Below are 6000 nucleotides of genomic sequence, written 5' to 3' on the forward strand. Positions count from 1 at the left end.
GAAAATTTTAGAGGGTTATCTTTCTGTCACTTTAAGATTAATTAACACCTTTGTCTGCAACTGATATTTGTTTTGAAGTTAAGGTCAAGCCTAGGTGATATTTGCATTCACTGAAGGCTGGCATTTTAGAAAACACATGCTTCATTCATTTTTAAATATACATTTAATTGAGTTATTATAGATATGATGTTTTTTACTGCCTTATGTAAATACAAGGATACTATTTACAGATTGTTGGATAATTAGCAGTTGCTGTTGCTTATTCTTTATATATTTTGAAATTTTTTGGAATCAAGTAAAATTCTCATCCCCTAATCTGCACCCTTATATTTCTACCCCTTGGCGGGGCCCTTGCTGACTGGTCAGATTTCTAGTTGTTTTTTATAATTACCAGCAACAGTTAAAACATTTGTATGATATTCTTAACAAGCAGTTAGGAATGTTTTTCTAATGTTTTTTTAATTGGTTTCCCTTGATTCTCTAACTACCAGTTGTTTAGAATATTTTTTAACCTTCCAAGACTATGGCATAAACTTGCAGTGGATACCCTTAACAAATAGTTAATAAAATTAAGATGTATATTTTATATGTATTTTATATGTATATTTTAATTTAGATTTCAGCCCATTCATAGCTTCTCTTTTTTTTTTTATAAACTTTCATATGGTATTCTTAATATTAAGTACACTGTAGTTGTAAAGACCTGTTTTTAATTGTATCTTGATTGTCTTTCCTTGGTTCACCAACAACCGATTGTTAAGAATATTTCTTTTCATTTTATATTATAGTCTTAACATTCAGTTGTTAAGACCGATGTTCTTCCCAAATACTCGTAACTGTAATACATATGAACTTAAGAATGAAATTCTTAACAAATAGTTGTTAAGTTTTTCTTTTACGTTTTCTGAGTTTATTTCCCTTGTTATTCTAACAACCAGTTGTTAAGACTTTTTGTAATGGTTAAGGCTTATTCATGATATCTAAGATATTCTTAACAAGCAGTTGTTAGGGTTGAAAACAATTGTTTTATTTTCAACATTGCTTTCTTATTAACAAGCAGTTGTTAAGAAAATATCATGTACCTATTTCTGGTACTTTTTTTTAATATTGATGACTTTTTTCCTAATATTTCCTGGGTTTCCCAACCTTGGTTCTCTAACAACTAGTTGTTAAGAATATTTCCTTAAAACTTGAATGTGCTATACTTAACCAGTTTTGTTAATTGTCAATTTTTAACCTGGTTTTCTTGCAAATTTTAAAAGGATTTCATGGACCTACTTCTAGCATTCTTAACATGCAGTTGTTAAGACCTTTTTTCTGTTTGTTGATTTGTCTTTCCTTGGATTTCTAACAACCAGTTGTTAAAAATATTTTGTGAAATTCTTCTGGTATTCTTAACAAACAGTTGTTAAAATCTGTAAAGAAGTGTAACAGTTTCATTGTATTTTATTTAACAAGCAATTGAAGGAATGCCCTAAGATTATGTTTCGTGTTCTTAACAAACAGTTGTTAAGACTTGTCATATTTTTTAAACTATTATTTGATTTCCTTAACAAGCATTTGTTAAGAATTGGAAAATAAAATGTTTCAGATATGCATAGACTTCAGTTGTCTTTTTGTACTTAACAACTATACAGATATTTTGGTTATATGAAATGGATCAAGTTAAAATGGAAGGTGATTTAGATTGAATTTCGATGCTCTGCACAGTATTTTTTACAATGATCTTTTTTATCTCTTCAAAAAAACATTAGTGGTATTTTCTAAGACATTCTAGCCTTAACTTGCAGCATTTGAAGATATGTTTAAGACAGGATGCATTGCACCAAAAGTTTTGTCATATAAGTCTTATTTTTTTTTTAATTGTGTAAAATTAAACTTTGAGATGTATGTATACCCAGTAGTTCTTATGATCAGTCTAAAAATAAATTCTGTACAATGCCATGCGTTCTTGTACCTTCACGGATATTTAAACGAAAGGTCATTGAGGAGGAACAAATTTAGAAGAAAACTTTGGATACTCAGGTGAGCATTAGGTCTAATGTTCTGTATTAATCCAATTCTTTTGGTGCAAGGCAACATTTGCTGCATCGGTACCAATAAATTTGTAATTTAAACTGCTTACTGTAAATTTATTATTTTTAGCTTGTACAATATTGACGGAAATTTACTTCTGAACCAACTAGCATAAATTTGATTTAGCACATTTCTTACTGTTCTGTACTATATGTACAAGACATTTAGCATTGTAATTGAATTTGCAGAAGCTGCTTTCTGCCAAGGGCATCAAAAAGAATACACAGCCAAATTTAATAACAGAGTTGCTTTACTGCAGTTGGTAACCTGTAAATATCAAGACTTTTAACTTTACACATTTCAATGCATGATAGATGGCACTAAAAAGACAATTAGATTGTCTTTGATATTGCTTATATCATATTATTGCAACCATGTTGTTCCATTTTAAGAAATCAACATTTGAAGGATATTTTTGTCTTAAGTTCTATTGATTTTAGACTGCTTCATATCTTCCAAAACTTTCCTGACTTCTGAACACCTAGAGTAAGAATTTCATAAAGGTGAATATGAACTTGAATCCTCTACCAAATTGTAAATTTATGATATATGTTACCTGGGTCCAGAGTTCCATTCCTAGTAGTAAGAATAATCTGTTTCTTAGGACAAGCCCTCACTGCTCTATAGGACAATATCATTTTCAAGATGGAATGTTCTATCTACATTCCCAGATACTGAAGAGTTAATGTAGCCTTAAAAACATGTAATAGTCATGCATTTGTCAATGCGCATGACCTATTATTTGATGATTTTGACAGCAGTGAAATGTAGACTATACACATCGATAAATTCTGAAAAAAGAACGTTTAATCCTATAACAACTCCAAAAATGACGTCAGAATCTCGAATGTTTAGCATACTGAAAAGTCGCGTTTTTTTCCACATGAGAACATCGAAAAAGTGCTGTCAAAGGCCTCTTTGAAAAGATATTTCAAAGAAAATTTGCATGGAGGTAGAGTAAGAATGGTACAGTAAATCAGTAATTCCATATTTTATTTTTTTGCTTGGTTAATAAGCACGGTAATTTTATCTTAGGCGTTCATAAAATATTTTTATTTATATGATATAGATGGATTTTCGGTCCATTATATAGCTCTCCCCTATATTAAATAAAACATATTCTATATAAAACTGAAGTGTAACAATGCAGTTTTCCATAAATGTATCTTGAGTGTCAGGACTCTTACCGTTTACGAGTAAGACGTACAAAAGTCTTCCCCCGGACTTGTTTCTGTGCGTATTTTTTCATATCATTTCAACTTCGGCGATCCAAAACTCACTACTGCCTTTGACTTTCGACTCAAAAAAAAAATAAATCTGAGTTTCTTTGCTATGTACAATTTTATTTATTTTCCATGATTTAAAATTTTCGAACATATCGAGTTACGGCTGGGTCAGAACTACACCGGCGCCATTTTGGTTTTTACGAGAAAATATATTCGCTTAGTAGACCTCTCTTGAGCTTTAAACGTTCCCGCAAAATTGGTAAAAACACCTGACGAATTAATGCCAGCAAACTCTGTAACACCGTCCACTATTCTCCTGTTATTGTCAACTTTATGATTTTCTCACAGCAGCCTCTTTTTTACCCAATATTTTGCACGAGATTCGATAATAACATGTTATGTTTGACACACTCTTGAACCATCTCAGAACTATAGGAGCCCCTAAATATAACTTCATATGATAGACTGTAGTCTATGTAAACATTTTTCCAACTGGCAGTTGTGTCCGTTAGCTTGCATCCGAGTAATGAACAAAAGTTGACTTTAGAATTTTACTTCACTGAAATTGTGTCTCTTGTTACGTCATTTTCATGGTCAGTATGCTAGACATTCGAGATTCTGACGTCATTTTCGGAGTTATTACGTAATAAAAATTACAAAGTGACGTCACGATATGTATATTTTTGTGATCTGTCCAATGGTATCAAATTCAGTAATTTCCGTTAAAAGGTTAATATTTTATCAAAAAGTTTTCAGAACTTTTCAAATGCCCCTCGTATATGGGCAAGGATCAGCTATTTGTAAATAATAACGGCCGTCACTTTTGAAATTGAAATCAAGAAGAATATATATTTTTTGCAATTCAGAAAGTTGTATTTATACTTCTGTAATATAAAAGAGAAAGAATGAACAATTTAATCTTTTTATTTTAAGAAATAAAATTAATATTACCGAATTTGTGTAAAATTGTCCAACTTTTGCGCATGCTTATAAGAGATTTCCCAACCTATGTGTCAAAAATGCATTTTTTTTTTAAAAAAACTTAAATTAATACTTTTTTATATATGACTATTCTAAAAGATAGATGTTTACCTTACAATTATAGATAAAAATAATTACAACTAGATGAGATCTCGTTGCGAGCAACGAGTAGGTCTTCCGTCCGATTTTTCGATAAGATGAGATATGATTTTGACTATGATCTTTGTTAAAAGATAATAATATATAGACTTCCCTATCTAGATTTCCTTCTTTTGATTTATATAACATGATCAAAAAGCTATGTGACATGCTTTTGGCCCCTCTGAGCAGCTAGTTTGAGGGGTCAGCCCCTTTTTCTTCATATCAATTGAAAGGTCTTGTGATTTTGAAGACTTTTTGTTCAACAACTATTCAGAAAAATCCTTTCGTTGTGGAGATATGCTGAATGGAAATATCTAGGGGCCACCTCCCCAGGTCCTTAATGGGGCCGTTTGACAAAAATTGAAAGGGTGCATATTGTTTAGAACATTATTCTGACCATCTTTTGTTCAGTATTGCTTATCAAAATATTCTCCCTTTTCGAGATATAAAGCGTCAAAGATTTAGCATTCTGGCCCCTTTTGACCCCTTATTACGTAACATATGATCGGAATTTTATCATATATTGTTGTAAATTGTTAAGATAAGCATCTTTGTTTCAGTAATGTATTACAAATTATTGATCATTAAAGAATTAAAGATGAAAGACTTTTGGCCCCTCTGAGCCCCTAATTGGAGGGGTTAGCCCCTTCTTCTTGATATCAAATGAAAGGTCTTGTGATTTTGAAGACTTTTTGTTCAACAACTATTCAGAGATTTCCTTTCGTTGTGGAGATATACTGAATGGAAATATTTAGGGGCCACCCCTCCAAGTCCTTAATGGGGCCGTTTGACATAAATTGAAAGGATGCATATTGTTTAGAACATTATTCTGACCAACTTTTGTTCAGTATTGCTTTTCAAAATATTCTCCCTTTTCGAGATATAAAGCGTCAAAGATTTAGCATTCTGGCCCCTTTTGACCCCTTATTACGTAACATATGATCAGAATCTTATCATATATTGTTGTAAATCATTAAGATAAACATCTTTGCTTCAGTAATGTATTACAAATTATTGATCGTTAAAGAGTTAACGATGAAGACTTTTGGCCCCTCTGAGCCCCTAATTTGAGGGGTCAGTCCCTTTTTTTTTTATATCAAATAAAAGGTCTTTTGATTTTGAGGACTTTTTGTTCAACAACTATTCAGAGATTTCTTTTCGTTCTGGAGATATACTGAATTGAAATATTTAGGGGCCACCCCTCCAAGTCCTTAATGGGGCCGTTTGACATAAATTGAAAGGATGCATATTGTTTAGAACATTATTCTGACCAACTTTTGTTCAGTATTGCTTTTCAAAATATTCTCCCTTTTCGAGATATAAAGCGTCAAAGATTTAGCATTCTGGCCCCTTTTGACCCCTTATTACGTAACATATGATCAGAATCTTATCATATATTGTTGTAAATCATTAAGATAAACATCTTTGCTTCAGTAATGTATTACAAATTATTGATCGTTAAAGAGTTAACGATGAAGACTTTTGGCCCCTCTGAGCCCCTAATTTGAGGGGTCAGTCCCTTTTTTTTTTATATCAAATAAAAGGTCTTTTGATTTTGAGGACTTTTTGTTCAACA

This window comes from Saccostrea echinata, unplaced genomic scaffold (assembly GCF_033153115.1).
Source record: "Saccostrea echinata isolate AGI-Se365-2 ecotype Australia unplaced genomic scaffold, CSIRO_AGI_Sech_v1 ptg000018l, whole genome shotgun sequence".
Classification (NCBI taxonomy): Eukaryota; Metazoa; Mollusca; class Bivalvia; order Ostreida; family Ostreidae; genus Saccostrea; species Saccostrea echinata.